At 41.2% G+C, this 24,120-nt stretch overlaps 1 protein-coding gene and 1 long non-coding RNA gene across 16 annotated transcripts in view; both read left to right on the top strand.

Annotated features, from left to right (window-relative positions):
* The window catches only part of lrp1bb (low density lipoprotein receptor-related protein 1Bb), a 324,949-nt gene that overhangs the window by 87,408 nt on the left and 213,421 nt on the right, over nucleotides 1–24,120 (top strand). The gene's annotated exons all lie outside the window — the stretch shown is intronic.
* Nucleotides 16,464–22,213, top strand: LOC309691524. Its single transcript, XR_014272040.1, has 3 exons — nucleotides 16,464–16,791; nucleotides 20,340–20,474; nucleotides 20,701–22,213. It is a non-coding gene; the product is annotated as an uncharacterized lncRNA (long non-coding RNA).

Below are 24,120 nucleotides of genomic sequence, written 5' to 3'. Positions count from 1 at the left end.
TCGTTGGACGGCCACTTTAATGCTCAAGTAATACAAAAAAAACAAACAAGAAAACACCCAGAAATATTTCCTAAAATGTAGTATTTTGTTTTTTAAAATATCAAATATTGTATAACAGGACGAAACTGCAAACATGACAAACTGAAGCCTTTCACTGAACTACAACATGAACACATTGGTCCTCTGTTTCTGTCCACACACGGCAGCACTTCTGCTATCATTGCGTTTATATTTAACAAAATAAAAGCGCAGACATAAGTGTACACATTAGTTTGTGACTCTCATCCCTCAGCATGTTTGTGCTCTCTGCTCACGTTGCCTTCATATTAAATCATTTTTTGCTTTTTAAAGAACTTTAACATTGCACTCAACAACAAACAAAGAAAATTTACTTTGAAGTCCAAATTTCATTATATTTATTCACGTCTATATATGGGCCGCAAGTAGGGGTGACGTGGGCCACAAGTGGCCCCCGGGCCGCGGGTTTGAGAGCCCTGGCCCACAAACAGGTTTAAAGTGAATGTTGGCTGGTGCCGACTCACCTGTCTGACCTTTCTCTGTTCACTTTGAGATTTCAATAAATAAAAGCAGACGTTTGCTTCACATATGTAGGTGTCAGCTTGCTGCAGCTTGTGTTGTCTCACGTAGATTTTTCCTTTGTTCTTTTACAACATGCTCGATATCAGCTGATTACTTTGTATAAACATGCAGTCAGAGAATGACTTTTTATCATCAGTGATTTTATCATCCAGCATTAAAGTTGCACTCTTTTATTTTCTGCCCTACTTTTTCTTTAGCTGCAGACCTTGATCAGTTTCTATTTTATTATCATTTTTTATTTGATTTTTTTTGGTACTTTTTCTGTTACAGTTCAGTCACAAAGTTCTCGTCTTAGAGTCGAGGCTGCGTGTCTTTGAAAACATGCGGCCAGCTGCTTACAGTTCAGCTCCACACAGGTGATTGGTAACAAAAGATAAAAAATGATTTTAAAAAAAGTGTCAGTTTGCAAAAAATGAAACAACAGCATCACCTCTGTTATGTTTCACATATATCCGAACCTTCTACATGATTATCTGTATACGACATGAACGTTTACCACAAACATTGAAAAAGAACATTTAGTTTCAGAAATTCTGTTCAACCATAATCACCTTCTTCTTCTATCGTCTGAAAACCTGTGAAACACTGCGATTCTCTCAGGACTTTAATGGTCTTCATTCATAAAGGAAAAGTACATTATATGTAATCAAATTAAATCACTGCTTCTCTCTGAACAATTAAAGCAGAGACTACAGTACAGGCTCATCGTCTAACAAGCGCCTGATTGAATTTAGAACTTGGATGTAATTTCTTTTTGGCTGTAATTTCCGTTAAGGTGCATAATTGAAAAGGATAATACAGCGATGATTGTCCTTTCAAGAGCAAACTTTTATGACTCCCCAGCGAGAAGTCCTACAAAGAAGTGAAGAACAGAGAACGATGTTCTGCTTTATTGAAAACTTGCTTTAAAAGCAGCTCGGCTGACATGTGCTGCTAACTTCCTGATTAGAGAAAGAAAAGAGGCTGCTCCACCCTCTCCAGGCTGAGGAGACACTGCCTGCACGCTGGTGCAGATTAGTGAGAATCGATGTCATGTTTGCAAAGCGCATGTGTTTGAAGTCAATTAGTAGCACTGATATTTGCTCTCCATCGCCCTCTGAAACCTAAAATGTTGTATAAAACTTTTCAGCAACATGCTAACTGTTTTCCTGTGAGATCTGCTGATCATTAAGCAGTGGGCGGCTCCTGCCGTTGTATTAGAACAGCCTGCAAAGCCCACCAGGCTCTGCCCAAATCCACTTTGGCTGAGTGAAAGTGCGGCCACATGGTCTGACATCATTTGCTGTGTTTTAAGACGGTCTTGGCGAATGACACAGTTCAACCCTGATTTTAATTACTATTATTTATTTGCTTTGATTTGTTTTCAGCTGGGAGTCGTCTGAAAGCGCTATAGAAATAAACTGCTTGTTGTAAAAAAACCTGCTGTATTATTTGGCACAGTAACCACAAATTGTAATTGGGAGATAATTAGCATGCAGCAGGGATGTTTGACACTTACGAGTTTACACGTACACGTTTTCATTTCCATCTATGAAGAATAACAAGTAATGCACAGCTGCAGGTGGTTTAGTCATTGAGATGTCTGGCTTTCGTCCCACGGATTTATCTTAACAAGGACAAGGAGGAATGAGAGCATATGCAGCGGATGATTGGCACAGCTAGTGACAATTAAATTGTGGCTGTTAAGCAAAAGAGAGGATTTGGATCATAAGAGATGTCCGCAAATGTCCCCGTGAGTGTCAGTTCTGCCTCTGTCTGCTGTGCCCCTCCAGGCTTAAATGGACAAGCTTGGCTTCCACCTATGCACACTGTAGTAGGCAATTACGCTATCGCAGCTCCGAGTCTGCTGCTTTTTTTACTGCTATCTTTTAATTGGAGGAACAGGGGAGTCATTTTATAGCGAGGATGGAGACGATGTGCTGTACCTGCCTCCTGCTCCCTAAGAATAGAGTGGAACAGAATAACCATCTCGGTAATGTGCTTTCACCTTTAGGCCACAATTTAAATAGTCGGGGATAGTTTGTCCATTGAGGTTACTTTCATTTCGCAGCGATGCTTCTTTTGTGCTCGATGTGCACGCCGGGGTTGTGAGATTCTTCAGATTTGTCATTAATAGTCCGGTATTTAAAAACTGCCGTCACATTTCTGGAGGGCTTACATTAATCATCTCAGGATAAGTGACCAACCGTGATTTTTTTCTTCTATTTTTAAGTGAAGGAGGATGAAACTCGGGGTTACGGCGCTGAATGATTGGCAGTGCTATCACACTGAATCGGTTAACAGACGTACTTTTCCTCTCTCGTCCTTCCAGAAGGAACATTCACAAGAATTAAATGCAGATCATATTCAATTTGACTGCAATGGCAAATGACATGTTAAATTATGCATTACTTTTTAATTGGCCGGTGGAGAGTTGTTGTGGGATTTCTTCTGAGAACGGTTGATGCAAAAGGTGAGGTCGTGTTGTGTCTTGCAGAGGCAGTGCTGGAGGCTTTCCAGAGGTCACGTAGCTGAACAGTAGGAACCTCGCTACCTGCTGTGCCTCCTCTCCCCTCCACACCTCGTTTCCTACCCCCTCACTACCCACCCACCCTTCGCTCTCTTGATAGCAGTCAGTGCACCCTCAGGCCAATAAGCAGAACATTTACCACGTGTTCAGGCAGCCCTCCTTTTCTGTATAAATAGTCTTAATATAGTTGCCCTCTTTACAATGAAGGTGTTAAAGGAAGGACGTGATTTTGACCTTAATCGGTTATTCTACAAATACTTTAACGGGAAAAGGCCAGGGTGGCGCTGACTAACCGATGACATCGTTATAGCCTTTTAAACTGAAATCTAAGGAAATAGATGAGGTTGTCTCGCTCTTTTCAAGTACGAATAATTAGCAAATCAATATTATAATGTTCCCATTCATGTAGATGAAGGTTAGCATGCACGACAGACTCACAAGGATTCGTACTGGAAAAGCCCAGATTATTCCTAAAAGACACACGTGCAACTTAACTGGAACATGCAGTTTTTGTACTGATAATAATAATAATCAGGGTTGGACATTCATTTACAAATGCATTAATTAATTTGATGTTTTTAAAATAGTTCTTTATTGATCCAGGTAAAATCTCGTTGAGATCAAATCAGAGAGCTGCCCACTCGTGACGCAGAGAGCCTCGACTGATGCAGCTTTATTCTCTCCTCTTTTAAACCACCAACAATATGACACCGTGAAAACGATAAAGATGCACAAACAAATGCAATCATAACATTTTAGTAGAAAATGCAGAAAAGTTCACATTTTACTTCATAGAAAATTATTTTGATAACTCAATCGTGACATTGATGTAAATCAGCACCTTTAAACAATTGATGTCACAGCATTTAATAAGCATGAATTAAAGACAGCCTTTCTGTGTCTTTAAACAAAATAAGCAACGGTGTGCAATCATTACTCCCTCTTTCTGCTTCCAACCCTGCTGGCAGCCTCCTCCCTGCACGTCTTTACACAAACACCACATGCACGTACAAAAAAACAATTTAACCACATTGTATGAACCTTCCAAGTTATGCGTGCGACAGGTGAATGAAGTCCAGGGTTTTATGTGAATATTTCCAAAACAAAGGTTGTTTCCTCACTCTGAAGCAACGTGTTTGTGTCATTTCACTGAGAACAGAACAGGAAATGTGACACAATAAAAGAGGACGTGCTAAGGTACTCTTCAAAATAAAAGCGTAACATGACCTTGCCGGCATTTACACACGCGTCACATAACTACATAACAGTAAAAAAATATATACAGTAACAGATCATTAAGAGCGAGGTTCTGATCACAGGTCACGTAGCTGAAGAGTTCCTGCAGATTATTCCAGGAAACAAAGGCAGCGTATTTAAAAGACTTTTAATTTTGTTCTGATGTATTAATAAATAAATAAATAAATATATATATATATAATAAATAATAATAACAAAGGTCGATCAAATGGACCAATACGGCAAAGCTGTGATGGTCCACTTGGTAAAGTCAATCTGTTGGGTATCTTTCTTGGACTTAGGACAACAATTCTGATGGCTAAAGACCCAAATGGGACGGCACAAAAAGGTAAAGAAAATCCAGTGTTTTCACTCTTAAAGGGAGAAACAGGAGTGATTTCTAAAAAAGTAACTTTGTGTTAGTTTGAAGTTAGAGACGAGCCTTTGAATGTGGCTTTTTCCAAAGAATTTCAACAGTAAATTTTATTATCGATAATACTAAACCTAGACGTGAAAATGTGTGTAACAACAACGGTAAGGTAAAACCACCCTGTCACTGACAAAGGTCTAACCTGCTGTAAACTCAAGGTGACATTTGCTCTGACATTTCGATGGTGAACTTCCTTCAGGAGCCTGTAATCACATTACTGTGATTGGCTAAACCCTCTGCTGTCACACAGTAATGCAAAAGCTCTGTCCAGCTGTAGCCATGAAGGGTCATGCATGCTTATGACCCCAGAATAAAGTTAAAAATATTCATGTGGATATGTGTCTGTGATCACGATGTTTGTGCAGTCTGCAGAACTTTGTTTAAAACCAGAACTAACAAAGCAAGCTTAGATAACACATGACTCAAGAAGTCGTGAATAAAGAGCCGCTGATCACTGACGTTTCCACACAATACATGTTGATTGCTAATTATCCCCACCTACATGATGTGTGCACACAAATGAATAATTAAATACGGTCGTATATTAAAACTGAGGTGGAAAAGGTTTCTACTTTAAGTGGATTAAATTCTTTACGTAGTTTGGATTGAACATTTACAGGAAGTGGGACATTTCTGCACACGAGCAGACAGACTGCAGTAAAGCAGCGGTTTTATAGGAAGTCTCAGAAAAGCCTTTTTAGTCTTCTTTGTCTCTGTGTTTTTAGCCTTTTCAGTGTTTCTGCAAACTTTCTGTAGAAAAATGAGATAAAGAAAGAAGAATGTATTACTTTACATGTTAAGAAGAATTACTGTGACTACGCTAGAAAGGACTGTTACACTCATAACCAGTTTAACTTATGTCATGATATAAAAAGAAAAAAGATTATTTTTTCTTGTTTGTTGTGTTTAATGTGAAGGTGAAATTGCATTTTTTGTTAATTCAGGTTTTTGGTTTTTATGCTCTTCACTGGCTGCGCTAATGATGACAGCGAGGCTGTAGCTGTAGATGTGACAGGATGTGCGATCGCGACGAGTGTGAGGCGTTTGGACAACAGTACGGACGAGCTTGGTCAGCCGATTAGGACTCTGAATGAACGAAGTCTAGGCTGATGGTTTTTCTGCAGGGGCTTTAACCTGAGCTGTGGGAAGAAATAGTTGTTACTGTGAAGGAAAAAACACTGATTGGATTCCTCCATCAGCTGACACAGACGTGATTTACACGACCGTGGCCACTCTGAATCCTGACAGCCTTCCTCAGGCTGCCGTGCACAGACGGCATTGATGTTTCTTTCCAGTACTGTTAAAACAATAGTAGAGCTCGCACACTGAAAGCTTTTTCCTTGATTGTTCATAAATAACAAAACCAAGAACAAACTGAGTGAAGCAGCTGTCTCAGAAGAACATCTCTGGCATGTGTTCAAGCACTTTGATTCATCTTATGTATCACAAGATGAAGGATAACGCCTGAATTATTGAGGAAGTTGAAACTCCCTTCAGTAATGTGACTATAGTGGGAGTTCGCTTGTCTTGAAGCTTAATATATATGTATAATTACCTGTACATAAAAGGAGTCTGACTACTGTGGAGTCTGCATTACTTACTTCATAAAACATCTTTTTTCCCCAGGAAAACTCACCTAGTTTTGAAAATCACAGGTTTATGTATCTGAATGAGGTTTAAGTGCTGCTTGCTCCAAACACAGAGCTCAGTGTTTGTCGAATTTTGTTTCTTTTCATGCAGTAAAGTGAGTAGCAAGTCATCTCAATATTTCACATTCACATTAAAGTGTCAGTCTTTTAAATATAAAACAAATGACTCACTGACAGTCACATTACCTGCTGGTATAGTAGATACACACTGCACTACTTTATCTTTGAAAGCCCGTCTGACTCTGCCATGTCTAGCTAACGTTAGCATCATCTCACAGCACCTGGTGATTCATGCTAGCAGGCTGTGTGTGCTTTGAACTATCAGCTTTGAACCGTATTTCTGATGATACTCACCGTACTAATGAGTTTCCTATAACCCAGCACATGGCCTGCCCACCATGCCAGCTGCTGCATAAACGGGGAACATGATGAAGGACGTGTTGCCTGTTGCTGCTCCACCTGCCACTGACACAGGTGACTCGGCTTTTTTGAAGCGGTGCATGATTGGAAGCTCATCTTGGCTCCCACCACCTAATTCTGGCAGAAACTCTCAACGTACAGACATTTAGTGAATGAGAGGTTTGATAATAGCGCAGTCTACCTACAGTGTTGTATCTATTGTAGGTGTGTGTTCACAGCGTCTCCCCTTGTGTATCCACTCACAGCGCTTTTTGTTCATTTGTTCATCAAATCGTATTCCTAAACTAAAAACACTCATTTCGAGTTAATTGTTGCACCACTGTTGAGAAGATCATATCCTGATATTCAAATGTATCATTGGATGATAGCACTAAATGGTTTATTTGTCTAACAAGCGAGTCCGTGTTGCTGCTATCATCTTAGATCAATAAGATTGATATTTCTGTTGCGAGGAACATCAAGACTGCACCACAGCAAAGCCAGAAACAAACCGATGCACACTGTTAGGAAGCCGGGCTGTGCTCGTGTCTGTGCGGAGCAGTGATTAATGCTGATGCACTGAGGGAGGCCAGGATAAAACAGTTACGCCTAAAGCAACCTCTGAGACCCAGCTAGCCTGCAGACACGCCCTCCAGGCACCGCTGCACCGCTTTCAATATAACCAGAGGACTCGCTAAAAGGTGCGACACTTTATTCTTCATAGATGCTGATGTGTTGCTACTTTGAGTGCAACTGTTGGTCTTTCTAAAAATGAAATGCTTTGAGAGGTTAATGCAAAAACTATGTTTCAGTCAGTAACATTCCTGACTCGACTGCAGTGAGGCTGCGCATTAGAACACGTGTGATTTGCGGTACTGATGCTGCATTAAATGAGATCACGAAATGCCAGCTCACGTCGATATTTGCTTTGAGTTTCTTTCATAGCTGCAAAGGTAGCATGTGTAAGGATGAACCCGTGTTTCCTTTTATGACGTCACTCTTGTAGTTTCTGGGTTTTGGTTTTATTCTAGTTGTCTTTTGTGTAGAAGAGAAACAGACAAATATGGCAAAACTAGTGCGTTTCAGTACATTGTAGTGGCATTAAACCCAGCTTTAATTTGTGTGGAGGTTTATGTAGTGCAGTTCTTAATGGACATTGAGGTAGCTGTGTGTGTCCATCCAGAGCATAACCATGTATAATATCCACAAAACTTAAAAAGAGGTTATACACACACAATACTGTAATATTATGTTGAAGCACAGTACGTATCACTCCGCGAGGCTCCGCCTACGATAGCCGTAATGCTCCGACAATCCATCAGGGTTTGTAGCTTAGCAAAGTCAGACTAAAACATTTTTGACAGATTTTCGAGCGCCGTCTACCACATAAAACCAGTTCGAGGTCAGTAAACACAACCAGAATTCATACAGGCACACTGTCGATTTTTCAGAAAATCTAAGGATTTTAAGAGCGACTTATTTTGTGAAAAACACGGTAACGACGGCCCGCTTGCATGCGCTACCAAAAATTGTGCTTTGTTGTGTATCTGACGGACGAAAGCCAAACCAGTTGCACACCACTGAAGTTGCAGCATTTTTACAAACCAGTTCTGGTTCGTCTGTTTCTTTCTCCGTCGCCTCCATGCTTTTTCTGCCATGTGCGTATGTAAACAAAGGCACTGCGCATATGCGTTTTACCCATATTCTATCGCCATATTTATTTTCTTATCATTGCCCAACATTATACCGGTATTACTGTGAACGGTATATGGCCCAGCTCTAAGAGGGAGTATTTATGTTCTTATACATGTACTACGTGATTATCCACAAAGCTTCCCAGGAGTGGCCGGTCCACCAAAATCTCTGCAAAAGTGCATGAACGGCTCATCCAGGAGGTCACAGAAGAACCCAGAACCACAGGCCTCACATGGATCCGTAAGACTCAACAATAAGAAAGAGGCTGAACAAAAATGGTTCCACGTGGCATTCATGTTTCCTCATCAGCTCTCAAAAATAGATTTCATGACGACATTAGCACAACTTGAAGGATTCGACGTGAGATGCAGACGCTCGGTCTAAGAGGCAGGGTGCTTCTGGACAGGTTGCCAGCTCCTCACAGGGAAGCTTCAAGCCATCGAGCCTAAGAAGAGAAATTTTCCAGACATGCAGAAATGAAACAACGAAAAGTAGAAAGAGTGGAAATAAAACGAACATCTGACATGCCAGAGCACACCTTCCCATCTGTCAAACACGCTGGCTGTTCTGTTACGGCTTCAGATGGAACTGGCACTGCTGCTGAGAGAGAGGCAGAACCAGGATCATTCAGCCACACAACAACAATCCTACACCTATGGCTAAGCAGCAAAGGAGTTTTCCAGGCTGATATAAATATCTTTGAATGGTTGGCTTATTCACAACTTTGCATTTGGCTTGCTGAAGGTCCAGGCTAATGATGCAGAGGCCTCAGAACAAGCTGGAGTTAAAGGCTCCTGCAGTGAAAGCTTTTGGGAATAGCACAAAGATAAAGAAGCATGTTCAGATGTGAAGAGGTCGGCCAGTACGCTGACGGATTTCCCACAAAATACAGTTTTCTTTCACTAATAACACAAACCTCTTTAAATCAAAGCAGAAGCTCGACACACTGATGTCGTTGTTTTATTTCAAATAACAGATAAAAACCAGATAAGGTGCATCTCTCCTAACACTTGTGATCTGAGTCATTTTCCACAAAGAGCCTCGTGGCAGGGATTGATTACTGTGCTGCTGATTCCTGTAGACCTGCTGGGCTGTGCAAATGCCTTTAGATGTGTGGTGCATTTTTAATGTGTCAATGGGGACCTAAGGCAGAATTATTATGGACTAAATTACAGCCACGGTACTCCAGTAGTAGAAAAATTATGTATTTTTGAGGCTTTTAGCTGCACAGCACATGGTTGATTCCCTGAACGGATGCTGAAAACACACTTTGCATCTTTTTGTCAGAGTTCCACACTGGGGCTGCTGGGAAAAGAGGCTCCTTGTTCTCGTGCACTGGTGCTAGTTATCATCTGATCATCGTCAAGTAAAAGTGGTTTTAAGACATTTTAAGGAGATGCTGCTGCCATCACTCCCTCAGACATCAAGAGCAAGCAGTCCTGCCGTGCATAGGGAGCAGAAGTTGTGTAGCGCTGCACTCCAGGCACTGACGTTGTAAAGAGAAGCTGTTTGAGAGCTGAACTGCATGTGCCCACAGATGATGCACCGATCCTGCACACGGGTTTGTTTTGCAGCAGTTTGTTGAAACAACGAGGCTTCTTATTACTGTCACAGAAATGCATTGCATTATACGAGTGCACTGGGAAGTCTGGGACAGTGCAAACTTCACAGCACTGCTCATCAAAACAAAGCCAAACACTGATCTGCAACGTGTCACAGATACGTCCAATCACAGCCAAAACACAGAAGAACAATGTGTTTACAAATGGCGTGCTCATTATTCCCACGTCTCTTTCTTTTACCTTCTCTAAGCTTAGCTGACCTTCAGGTGAGACTAATCATCTGTAGCTAATTACTGCTCTACCTGAGTAAACAATGTGTTTTTCCATAGCGCGGTTCAAACGTTAATCATCACACACAAGTGGGAAGTTGTAATTAGTTTGATAACAATAATTAAAGTTTGAAGTAGCGGCTGCTGGCTGCGAAAAAGGACTCTCTTGTCATTAGTAATTATGTGAAGTGATTTTTCTGAACAGACGAGGGTTTCTCGAGCTTTCAGTAAACTCCACGCTGGTTTTGTTAAAGAACCTTCAGCTGAGATTTCATCTCCACAAACACAAGCAGAGGTACAGGCTTAGGTGATGATTAAGCTCACACGAGCTTCCTGTTTGGCATCAAACCTGAGCAGTGACTGGCGTGCAGTAACAGTACACGCACGTGTTGATATTTTGACATTTAGGGATGCAAAATAATCCATTTGAATGGATTTGTGCAAGTATTTTTCAGTATGAATGATTAAATAATACCAAAACAACCCTGCTGCTCTGCACATGTCAGCAGGCCATCTTTGTGACAAACAAACCATGGAGCAATAATGAGCTACCTCTTCAATAAGTTTCTCGCCTCCTGCTCAGCATCCAGCTCTGTCTCTAGTGCTTGGAGAGCACTTGGCAGTGGTCCTCCTTGTTGTGCTCGGGATGAGAAATTCAGATGAACTATATCAAACACAGACAGGATATGAAGTTGGCCGGTGAGCGAGCCTGTGAAGCCTGGCTCATCAGCAGCGACTGAAATAAAGAAGTAAGAGTGAGCTATTTACCAACATGGTGTTTTTAAGGCTTTAACCTTTGTTTTAAACGACTTCTGTGGTTACCATAGTGTTGTTGTTGCTAAGCAGACCAGAAAAGCTTAAACCGCTCCGTGCAGATAAAATCAATATCAGTGATCTCAGCACCAGACCTCATTAACTCTCGGAACAAAAGCAAAAACATAAAAAATAAACTGAATTCTTACGAGGTTTCGCCCAATTAAAGCCAGCCTGATTGTCTTTTATTTATGGAATCATTGTCGTCCTTTGGTTACTTTAGTTTTCAGTCATTTGGCTTTTGTTTGAGGCGCACGGATTAGAAACGGGCAGCAGAAAAAATTCATTCTTCTTGGACGTTCAGCAGACAACGTTTACTCGTCCCAAATGTGACTCTGACAACATTGACAATAAAACTCTACCAACTCGTTTGTTTTGTAACAGAATTTTAGTGACTAGCAGCTTTTGCTGAGTGGCCAAATGGTCCAGATGGATAGATATATGGATATGAGCAGCTGGTGGAGAAGAATAGACATGAGGAGGGTGTTTCATCACGGGTGGATTTCCTGTTCCAGCAGAGGTTGGCAGACTCTGAGTCTTTTCAGAAAGTTGGAGCTTTTATTATCGTTTTTTTCATTAAAATCATTTGTTTTTTTTATAGGTGCTTTTACAGGTGCTCCAGATGTTTTGTCACAGATGGGCTGACTTCTTCTTCATGTGGCGAAAAATACAAAATTAATCAATTAATAATAAATTAAACTGGTGTATTTTAGAGGTGTGCATATGCTGACATGCTTGGACGTGTTTCCAAAGAGAAACAGTCTAAAAGTGATCCAGTGGTTTTTAATCAGCAGGTAGTTTTATCAGCTCACGTCTCTGTAGGCCAGTTTGATTGGGGGGCGTCGTTCATCGACTTTGTGTGAAGTGGACGAGCGCGATTGTGGGCGGCGTACTTTGTGTCGACTCTTCGCTTCATCTTCATGTTTGACAGACCTGCTCCACCAACCCCGTCGCTCATTTTGTGCAAAACTGTCCAAATGAGTCACTTAGCGGTGAGTGGGAGTCCCTTCAGCCCATGGAAAACATTCAAGCTAATTTATTGTCAGGCACTGAAACAATTACTGAATTGTCATTTTACTTTCAACACAAGTTTTCTCACAGGACCAGAGCAGTTAGAGATTAACTAAAACATGCAGAATACAGTAAACCTAGACCTCTATCGTTCCTTCCTATCCGTCCCTCTGAGGATGCTCACAGCTCATTTACCCTCGAAGCTACATTTTTATTGTTAAGACTGGAGGGCTTTTCTTTCATCTCAGCCTTGCCTGCACTGCACATTTGGAGTAAGCCTGATGTATGTGCAGTGAAAGGCCAAATGGAGCTTTGCATTGAGAGAGAATTGGATATGCTGCCAGATTCTCACACAGAATACATCCCACAGATTGGCTGCTATGTTTGGCTAACGTGCGCGATCAGAGCGACATCCAGGATATTCTCCTGTCATTTGGCAGTGAATGTCTCTATAAAAGTCACCCCACGAAGTGTGCAGATTACAGGGTCACCTCTCGCTCGGCATGCTAAAGGAGGTAAGCAGTGCAGACGCTCAAAGCCGCTTCCTTGTCACGTACGCTGGAACAAAACCTGTAACTGATGACTAAATGCAAACTATATGACAGCATCCCAGACCCCATTAACCAAGGAACGAGTGAAGAGGCACGAAGCCTAAAAGAGACAGTGAACAATGGACAGACAGGAGGCTTAAATATGACTTGTGGGCATTTTTCATCTCAGAATATGTTTCATTTTTCTCCTTTCATTCAATTTGAGGAAACACACATTGAATTTATTTGTTTTAGGACTAAATAATAGTTAAATGGTTCCACAGTCATGATTTGTAACTTTCATGAAGTTACAAATCCATCTTTTTCACGACATGTGGCTGCAGTCAAATTCAAAATGAGCCAAGAGAGCCCCGACCAAAAGTTTTACACCACATAAAAAAAATGGCAAAAAATTGCACGGTTGGATCTTAACCAGGTTCAGAGTAGAGCTTCAACGTGCAACAAGAACAAATGTGAGTGAGACAAAACATTTTTTTGAGCATGCAATTTATTGACAACAACGCTTTAACCCAATCATGCAAAATACGATTTTTTGCCATTTTTCAACTGATCCTAAGCGTTTGATCAGGACTGTATGAGAAACAAACATGTTTTCTGTCATCTTCTCTGAATAAAATATGGACTCGACAGAGAAGTCGTTGCATTTTGTGTCCATTTACATTTTGCACAGTGTTCAGGCTACATTACCGTGGCGACTGTATAGCAGCATTATTAAAATACACTTAAAAGAACACTGCACTTTTCTTTTTGCACACTTTCTTTAAGCATCACCATTAACATGCAGAGGATGTCCCAATAGTTGTTTCATTTTTGAATAGTGTGCATAGTAGCGTGACGCACCAGAGCAGCCTCGCCGTACGTCACCGGAGACACAAAACACGAGGCGATAAGTCTATAAACGCTTCTCGCTGTTTTCACGGCGTGCACCTATGATGGAGGCAAAACTGGATGAACAAGAAACATTTAGAATCATCGCAGAGCGTTTCTCATCTGTCTGACGTGGGGCGGTAATTGAATTGCTTAGTGTTCAAACTTGGGCTCCTCCACACTCTCTGTGTAAATGATGTCCTTAGTCTCCATTGATCCATTCTTTCTTTTTTCAGCGCACATCTAATAATTCTCCATCCTGTCTGTTACTAGTTAACATCATTCAGAGGTGATTAAGCAGCTCATAAATAAACAGAAACATGAAATTAATAAAACAAAACACAAAAGTGATGAGATTTTCTAAATAGGGCAAATTAGCATGTGTGCCTGTGAGAGTTGTTGGCGATCTATTAACACTATGCTAATGTATAAACAAAGACACAGCCAGTTAATTTCAAAAGTGACCAGCTTTCAACCAAGGGCAGGTCGAAATCAAGCAGATGCAAACAGGGAGCATGCTGCCTGCTAACCTGAATATTGCAGTGGAATCACATGCACGTGTTTGTCTCCAGAAGCATCCTGGCAGTTTAGATCAATGCGAGGCCCCCGGAGGGGACCTGATGGGATTTTTAGATGTACGGTCAAACTCGTCTGTTAGAATTTGCCGGGGGCGATACGTGGCCTCAGATTGAGGTGGAGGCAGGACCCAACCAGAGCAGAGAACTCAAACTACACACACCTGTGAGGGTGGTGGACTGTTCTGCATAGAAGAGCACGAAGCTATTTATTGCATCGTGTAACATGCAGACATGAGTGTAACACACCTCCGTTGGACTCCCAGTAATAGCTGCAGGCTGCATCCTTGTATGCACCTTGCGTTGGGCTCTTCTCCCTCTGACGTCACTGTGTGTTCAGGTGCGTTTTGCTGTGTTACGCAGACACATCAGTATTACAGAGCAGCAGGGATTTGTGAGGCCAGGCTCTAAGCATGGTGAGGTTTTGGCAGCTTTCAGCCGTCCACCTCGCTCTGGTAATATGTGCCCGTCTCACTCCAATGCATGAACATCCTCGCAGCTACAGTCACGCATCAGGAGCAACATAAGACTCGCTTTTCTTTGGCTTTAAATTCTGAGCATATTTTCAGTTAACTATTGTATGTGTCGCATTTTTTTTTTATAAATTGTGTTTGTTTTACACAAATCCAAAGAATGCCAGCTGCAGAAATCAGCAGTGATACATCCCACACGTCCTGTATAAACTGTACCCGTATGCACAAGCAGAGAGCAGCCATGAATGTCCAGCTGCAGATATAAAGCAAACGTAACATGAGCAGTCTTTTGGTCTGCTGGCTCTTAAAATTAGGTGATGTTCTTCATTGTATTACTAAAGGTAACAAAGGCAGGTTTCTGTACTCTGAGTATGTCATTTGTTCCATCAGACAGACATCATTCACTTTCTGGATCCATGTATGAATTGTGATAGTTGTGCATTGTCGGGCTGCAGTGAGTTATATATTTAACAGATAAGTGTTGGCTTTGCAGTCAGTAAGTTCCTTCCCAACGCTGCGACTGTAGGACTTAGTGGAATATTTACTTTGAAAACTTCTTTGAGAGCATCAAATATCTGCGTCCAGAACACAGAGTTTGGGCTCTGAACGTCAGCAGCAGCGTTTTGTTCTGGTGAAGATGATCCGTAACTCTGGCTCAGTGTTTTACATCCAAGAAAATAGAACTTTTTTATTACTAACGTGCAACACTGTAGCTGTTTACGTATCCACTTTAGCATCACTGCAAGGAAAACTCCACTAAGTTCAAAAAGACGTTTGCATATTTTAGTTTGTGTCTTTTATCAAATCCACAGCGCGCACATTCATCAGGGAAACGTCGCTGGATTAATCTTTCTAAGCTCTCTGCTTACTGGGTTTGATGGAAATGGATGCATATCAGAACCAGTTACATTTAATAAAGTTAATACAAAATGTATCAAAGAACATCTTATTGGCTTTTGAAGTTTTAAGTCTGCGTTTCATTAAATTTATATCCTTTTATCCTCTTTTTAATTGTTGCATTGTCTCAGGTTATTTTCTGTAAAGCTCTTTGTGACTCACATCTGTGGAAATAAATATAAATAAATATTGTTTGCTTGCTAATCTCATGACTGTTGATGCATAAACACATAATGTTCAGGAACAGCTTGATGCTTGCAGTCAAAGTGTGGCAGCAATTATATAAGCGCTGATATTTTGGGGGCTTTGACCTGTGGTCACTAAGAAACTGTGACAAGTGGCAATCGGCCCTGTGCTCTTCCGTGAGCGGCAAATGGGTGATGAAGGTTCAACTTGCCAGGTGGGAAAGCATTTCATGCAGGGAGAGTGGGAACTAGAGTCACCTTGCCTGGGGGGCAAACTTATGCACTTGCTGGAGTAAGTCAGTGCTGTTGCTGAGGACATGAAGTCAGTGACTCACGCTGGCCCAGGGCCGCTGGAGTCTGTCACCTTCAGATGGCCATTTGCCCGTCGGTGGAGAGACTTTGTCTGCTGGTGCTCACAGGCTGAGCCTCGCATGAGCAGGTGGCGCACAAACACGCCAGCAGGGATGTCTTTTTTTGGCATCGTCTTTAATAAACATGGAAATCTTATCACAGTATTTTCAGGCTGCAGTGAGAGCACAGGCTGGACGCAGTTTTGATTACAGATGTTTGAGACGTTTGATGCCTTTTAGTAGAAAGTGACAGTTTCATTATTAACCTTTGACCCGTTAGATCGAAAGATGTGGAGGGAAACGATGTGAAACAACGTGAAATAGATACAAATGTGCCTTTACTTAATGTTCAGGATGATGCTTTTTTCTTTAGTTCTTTGTTTACATAAGTCGCCCGCACAGTGTCTTTTTTTGTGACATTATGCAAAGAGCTGAATGGGCGAATCCTCGGTGGTGTGGCAGGTTATTAATTGAGATCATCAATAACAACAGGCCCTGTTTTCTGTCTCTTGAGGAGATCATTCATCATGTGAGGTCGGTGCAATCAGGCGAGAAAAATAGGGCAGATCTGGTCATTGTGAGCAGCGTCTTGTAGAAGTGGAAATTTACTATACCCTCTCCACAGTGACAGAGTGCCATAACATCAGCCCCGCTTTGGTGTGAAATTACAACAGCGTGTTTCCGCCTGTGGTCATGTGCATGGCTGACAAATCCAATCAGGTATTAGACGTGTCTTTTTCCCCCTTGTCTTTGCATTTGTGGTTAAAAAATAAAAAGTATAAGTGGAATTATAATATCCTTGGCTTGGAAGTAGGAGAAATTTAAATGCAGGGTTATTTTTTAAAAAGATTGCACCATTATGAAGTGAATTCAAACAAGGTTGAAAAATGAGTAATAGCACAATACCACCTGTATCTGTGTGAGCTGGTGAGGCTCTCGCATGCTGACCGTTAAGCTGCTCAAACTCAAAACATTCAGAGGTAATTTTCATGTAAAATACATAAAGTTTTCAATGTGACACAGAGGGAGTGTTCGTTAATCGGGTCCCAAAACGATAAACTGTCAGGCACTCAGTAAAGGACATAAAATAGATTGAATTAAATTTGAAGTAAATCATAACAAAATAACTTGTGTGTTTTTTACAGCTATGCTTTATTTATGAACTTGTTTCCTTTGCCTTGCCTGCTTTTTACACAGTGGCATTTCCACAGTGAGTGTCCTTGGAACAGTCAGTCATTTATTACAACACTCTGACAGTCTGCCCTCTCATAGGCGTCTGTATGCAGTAGTGATGGGATTTCCAGCTCTTTTTAGAGAACCGGCTCTTTCGGCTCGGCTCACTAAAAAGAGCCGGCTCTTTCCGCTCTGAACCGGCTCTTCAGGTTGTTTTGTTGTTTAATTTATTTATTATTAACAATAATATAAAATTATGCACAGAAGGAATTACTAATGTAAAAAAAAGTGGTTTTATTTATATATGTTTATATATAAATATATGCGGTGGCCCCTACAGACAAAACACGTACAAACTCCAAAACACATTTCTAGCGTTAATTGACCTTCCAAAACAGCTACCTAGATCACTTAAATTACACAATTGAAAGCATGAAAGCATATGTGTATTGTTTGTGTATTTATACACAAGCATTCATATATAGTCAAATAATTAAAAAAATGAATGCTCATTTTCCTGTTACTACCACACACCAAATCCGGTCGTTGGTACTTGCTGGCTTGTGTAGCCTCTAACAAAAGCTCAACACTGCCCCCTAGCATCCTGGAGCACTTCTGTTGTCTTTTGTACGTGTTTTGAGTTATTATGTGCTTCGGAGTTTTTACGTGTTTTTACGTGATTTGAAGTTTGTATGTGCTTTGTCTCTAGGGGCCACCGTAAATATACTTTTATTTATTCACTCCACATAAAATGTAATAAATAAATCATATAATACAAAAATCAACTAGTCACATTTCAACTTTTAACTATTTAAATTTTCAGCTTTTTCCTTTTACAAATTTAAAGTGAAACAACACAAAACACTGCAAACCACAACACAATTAAATATAACTTATAATATGAAAACAAAAAGAACATGCACATTCTCTGTCATATGGACCTGCATGAATAAACTTTCTGAATCCTTTATCATCTGCAACTGAATATAGTTGTGGATGATTACTATACCTTTCTAATGTGACGTTGTTGTCCCTGCCTCTCTCTCTCTCCCTCCCGCTCTGTTCCTGTGCTACTGAGTGTAACTACCGCCCCTCCCCCCTCTGCCCAGCGTAAAGCACAAGGCTGGCGTGCAGAGTGAAGCGGAAAAAAGTGCGAGAGAGAGGCTGAGAGAAAGAAAAACAAAAAAAACCCACGTGACGGCTCGCGATAAGGAGCCGGCTCGCGTCGTTCACGTCAAAGACCCGGCTCTAAGAGCCATTTCGTTCGCGAACGACCCATCACTAGTCTGCAGCTGACACACGTGTTCTGTTCTGTAGGTAGTTTGATGCCACTTTACTCAAACGACCCCCGACTGCTCCGATCACTAACAACAACCCAGCCAGGATCCAGTTCCTGTACAAAGACGGAGACATTTTGTAACCTTAAAGGCTCTGGCCTGATTTCCTGCTCAATATTACTTTGGAGTTCATGCGTGTTCTGAACTAGAGCTGTGCATTTTGTTCCCCATTTCCTCCAACTGGACTCCAGTGGGAAAAGCTTCAGATCCGGTGTGGGTACCAGGAATAATTGCAGCCACCCAAACCTACAGTGACACACGAATGGGTGCGTCAGGATAGTCAGTGAAGTTTTCTTTAGAGCTGGAACATAAAACATTTGTTTTGAAGAACGAGTCTGTTAAAACTGGGTCATTTCATAGTGACGGAGAAACATCACAAAGCTGTGCCGGAGCATATACGTAAGAATGAATCGTTTGTTTGCTTTCTGCTAACGAGGCTGTGTTGTCTGGGCTTGTCAACTAAGATCTAATTACTGACACTGCTTTATTTGCTCTCACATAATGGAAACATTAAATCAGTACTGCTCCCAAAACAGCTATTAACCAGTGAGCTAACACAGGTCAGTTTGACTACGCCTGCATATTTCTCTGCAGTATGTAAGGCGTGTAGCCCAGACACAGATTTCCTGCTATTTCAGCCAGGGCGGCGTGTCCACAACAGCTTCTTTATCGCGCGGCCATGTGCTTGAAACCTGGGAACTGCTCACTCATACAGGCCGCTGCATCCCCGCTCTCGCCCATCAACAGATTTGTAATAATTTCCCTATAAAACCATTAACATGTGCCAGTTTCATGTCGGAGGCGAGTGTTTGATGTGTGGTTTGTGTGAAGCTGCTCGGCACAGTTTTATGCAAATGCACCGTGAAGAGCTGAACACTACAGCGTCGCAGCAAAAGCCATGAAGGTCTGTTTTCTTCCAGTCTGCAAAGAGTTTTTGTGGCGTGCGCTCACGCAGCCATCGTACACTACGTTCAGAACATTCACGTGAAATGTGTCAAACACCTTCAGATTATTAGCAGCTCTGTAAACAATTAGACGTGTAATCCAGCTTTGTTCTCATGAACAGCCCTCGTCCCAGGGCGCCGGTCTGTGTCAATACTGCAGGTTTCCCATTTCATCTGTGATTGGATGCCTCGAACCCAGGAAGCTGCAAATAATTATATTTCTCTTCTGAGATAAGAACTGGAAATATTTTTTCTTTCATTTTTTCACCTGCCTGAAGTTGACTTAAAGTCGTGACTTGAAATTGCACATGAACCTTCTGCACACCTTTGCAGTGACTCAAGGATTTATTACACGAGGACACCAGACATTCGAGTTAATAGTCTTACCAACAGCATTTTCTGATTAACAGTATTTTATAACCTGTTGGCTGCTTTGGCACAGAACTTAAAGTGTAATCAGATTACTGGTTTTGATCCACCTTGCTGCTCCATAACTGCTGTTTTTGTTTGAAATGCTCGAGAAATGAAAATGAAAAAGGAAACTTGAATTCAAATTCTTTCCGCTCAAATGCAAACGCAGCGGAGTGCGGTTAATATGTGCAATAAAATGGATGCATATTTAAAGCCACTTGTTTGGACAGTGTTATTATGTTCGTGCTCTAGTTTCACTGCACTCGGACCTTAAAGGAAGTTTCAGTTTCCGTGTGTTTCTAACCCATGAAGGCTGGTGAAACTGATCAATTTTCATTTGCATGGTTTCAATAATAAACCTTGTATTTTTTTATTCCCATGAATCCTGCTGCTCTTTCTTGAGTCTCCATGTTGGAAACTCCGGAGGTGAAAACCAGTTACTCATGAAATGAAGTCATGTGTTGAGTCTGGCGGTGCCGCACGTGTTTCCTGTGGAGACGAATAGCCAAGCTTACCTCGTTTTTTTCTCCCTGTCCATGTAAGTAAGACGTTTATAATAATTTCAGCTGTCAGCACCAGACCTGAAACATAGGTTTTACATCTTGTACCTAATGAGGTCTTTATCAGAGCAACACTACTACAGTCTTTCATTAAATATGCATAAGCTTAGATTCAGGTGTTGACATAGCGTTGCTTTGGGAGTTCAGTGAAAAATGTGCTCCAACCGTTTAATACTGAACTGTGTTCTTTTGAATCCCCCTCAGATTGCATCATCGCTGTCTTGTTGAGGCAGCATCACCCACTAGGAGGACGCATCCACACGTACACTCGCAGGCACTGGCTGGTTTTTCTCACACCGATTCACTTTGAACAACTTCAATTTTGAATGATGTTTCATGTCTCTTTCCAGCACCCCACCGTGCTCACGCCTCACTGGCACTGCAGCCGTGTCTTGGAGGGATAGCAAAATGCCAGCCCTTATTCGCTCCTCGCAAACAGCTACCAGCTATCGCGCTCCTCTGAAAAGCACCCGTGAAAAAACCAGCGGGGAACGTTTGACAGCCAATCTTTAAGCATAAGTAAGAATGGAGGCAATGAGAGAGGAAGACATCTGAATTCACCTTTTAGTTCAATATTTGATTCCTTATTGTTGATTTTGAAATATTTCTGCACTTTATCCAATAAGACTCACCTTAGAAACAAACTCAGTAAAAGCTTGATTATTCTTTTGTTCCACATGAGACATTTAGACATGTTCAAAGTTTGTTGTCATGGATTTTGGCCTAAATTAGGAAACTAATTAGAGAACACTGAAAAGGAGCCCCATCAACACGCCGTCCTTCGGTATGCAGAAACATGTCATTGTAGAATTTGGGGTTTTTTTGGTTGCCAGTCAGTGAATGTGTTGAGTACCATGCAAAGTACAAAACCCTCTCTTTAACTGTCATGTTTGAAAGCTTGAAAGCCTTCCTCATCTTTTCAAGAGCAGGGATTGCTATCATTTGTCTTGCAAAGCTTGAAAGCTTTCAGCTTCTTTTCTCAGCTGAAATTGCTGTAATTCATTGGACAATAAACAAGACAAAGCTGCTGTTTTTGATTGACAGAATTGTTAGAAATGCCAGAAAAACGTGTAGGAACGAAAATAAGACGCTGGCGTTATCGCAGACAGGCCGAAGTCGACGGATTATCCTGACGAATCTACGTCAGATAATGCGAGGAATGCAGCAGTAATGTGTAGCTTTTAGTTTTAATACTACTGCCTTAACTCTCTAAACAAGCTGAATATTTGCTGTTACTGTATGTAGAGAAAAGCTAAAGTATGCCAGTGCCTGTATGTGTGGACTTAAGAATGCCAGGTTGTTCAAACAGCAGCACGTTTTCTTCCATGAAGCGTCCCTTTTTGGTCAAATAGCTTCACTATTCATATTACATGAGTTTTCTCTTCATCCTCCCTCTAGTGTACTTGACTTTTGAAAACAGGATGATAATAAAAAAATCAGAAGGGAAAGAGACAAAAAGTCTGTCTTGAATGTGGATGTCAAGTAGTCTAGTTTTCATCTTCTGCTGCTCTGAGCTCGTACTGTGTTTGACTCTCCATCTCTGACTGTATTTCATTAAAAATGCAGAAAGTAAACACGGCTTTCAAATCCACACCTATGGAAATACCTGGTCTGCAGAAATGAGCAGCTGCAAGACATGTGTCTGAGCTGCTTAGACAGTGTTGTTGATGGTTGTTTGGCGTCTGCTCCCTCCTCGTTTTTATTTGCATGTATTGATTTGCTGTACACTTTTAAAATGTTGCAATAAACCTTTTAAACCTGTTTGGCTTAAAGCTGTTTTTCATTAAGCAGTAAAGAAGAGCCGAAGAATGACGTGGCTGGGGTTTAATAATCATGCCTCTCAGTGGAGTTGGACAGCTCCATAAATGTTTCAGTCCTGCAGTTTTGGTGTGTTTTGAACATTCCTGCTGATTGTGATGAATGTGCACAGAAAATACCGTTTGGAAAATAAAAAAAATCTCTATTTGGAAAAATTCTGTTGATGACAGAGAGCAGATTGTATGGAAGCCCGTTTCCGCGACTAAAAAAAAAAAAGATCCATAACTCAAAATTTTGAGTTATTTTCTCGAAATTTCGACATATTAACTTGAAATTTCGATTTATTAACTCAAAATTTTGAGAAAAGCAACTTGAAATTTCGAGTTGGCGCTGCCAATCAGTAACTACGTGAATGACGTCATTTCCTTGTTACCCGGAAGCTGAAGCCCTCAGCTACAAATGCTACAGCTAAGCTACCGGTATTACATCCAGTCGTGAATGCACAGATTGCTGAGTGTTTTCAGCCTGGCTTCACAAATGATGAAATCCCTGTGTTATTAGCTGAATCACATGGTGTTACTATCAGCAAACGTACTCGCCAAAGCGCCAATTTGTTGGGATCCGTTTTTGAGTGTGCGTTCCTCTGCGCCATATGCTTCCGGGTAACAAGAAAGCGACCTCATTCACATATATTTTTGATTGGCAGAGCTAACTCGAAATTTTGAGAAAAGTAACTCGAAATTTCGAGTTATGGATACTAGCTTTTTTGTTTTTATTTAGTGGCGGAAACGGGCTTCCATAGAGATTGTGACGGGCAAACAGAAATCAAATAAAATTACTAAAATAACAGCATGTCTTTATCCTGTCTTCCTTCTCTCACTCCAACCAATCACAGCAGATGGCCCCGCCCCTCCCGAAGCCTGGTTCTGCTGGAGGTTTCTTCCTGTTAAAAGGGAGTTTTTCCTTCCCACTGTCGCCACAATGCTTGCTCACAGGGGGTCATATGATTGTTATTATTGTAGGGTCTACCTCACAATATAAAGCACCTTGAGGCGACTGTTGTTTGGCGCTGTATAAATAAATATAACTAAAATTGAATATAACTAAAACTGTGCTCATCTTTACAAACAAAATCGCTCGAGACTCTAGGAGATATTTCCAAACCTAATATAATTCTTTTAAAGTATTTTTCTCCATATCACATCAGCCACAGCGTTCAGATGCTTTTTTTTCCATCTTTTTTAAGTTAATCGAGTTTGGTAAAAAAAACCAACTTACTCTAACCTCCACTGTAAGAGAAAAATACCTGATTTAAATTATGCTGATGTTCCTTTGACATTTGTCTTTTTGTAAATCTTTGAGCCACCTTCAACAATGCTGACATTTCTACATCTGCTGTCATGTGTCTGTGAGTTGCTAGCTGACATGCATATGCACTACTGAAAGTGTTTACATCACAGAAAATTGTTTAGCAGCTTTCAGAGTAGTTTTTAGTGTCAGAGCCAGCGAGGTCTGCCCCTCCCCGCTCAGCCATATTTTCCTTTACCTAACTAAGCTGTTTGTAGTGCCTGAACATAACCACTGAGTTAAAGTGACCCTAAAAAGAAGTGCAAATACAAAGGTCCCAGCTGGTGGGCTGCATTGCCGCACCAGTGGTGTCAGAGCATTAACTGCAAAGGTCACTTTGTGTGTAACAGAAAGATGCAGCTGGATCATCGGCCACCTTAACAAAAATATTCGATAACCGACCGAGCTTAATGTTGGAACTTCAGATGAAGAATCCGAGTGTGTGCTTGTCACTTTATTTGGCAGGAAGTGTATATAAAATAAATATTTATGCAGTAACGCCTTCAGTATAACCTAATT

Source organism: Aulonocara stuartgranti (assembly GCF_965226115.1).
Source record: "Aulonocara stuartgranti genome assembly, chromosome: 16".
In the NCBI taxonomy this organism is placed as follows: Eukaryota; Metazoa; Chordata; class Actinopteri; order Cichliformes; family Cichlidae; genus Aulonocara; species Aulonocara stuartgranti.
The sequence above is the reverse complement of the archived record's forward strand: the minus strand, read 5'-3'. Positions and strand labels throughout refer to the sequence as shown.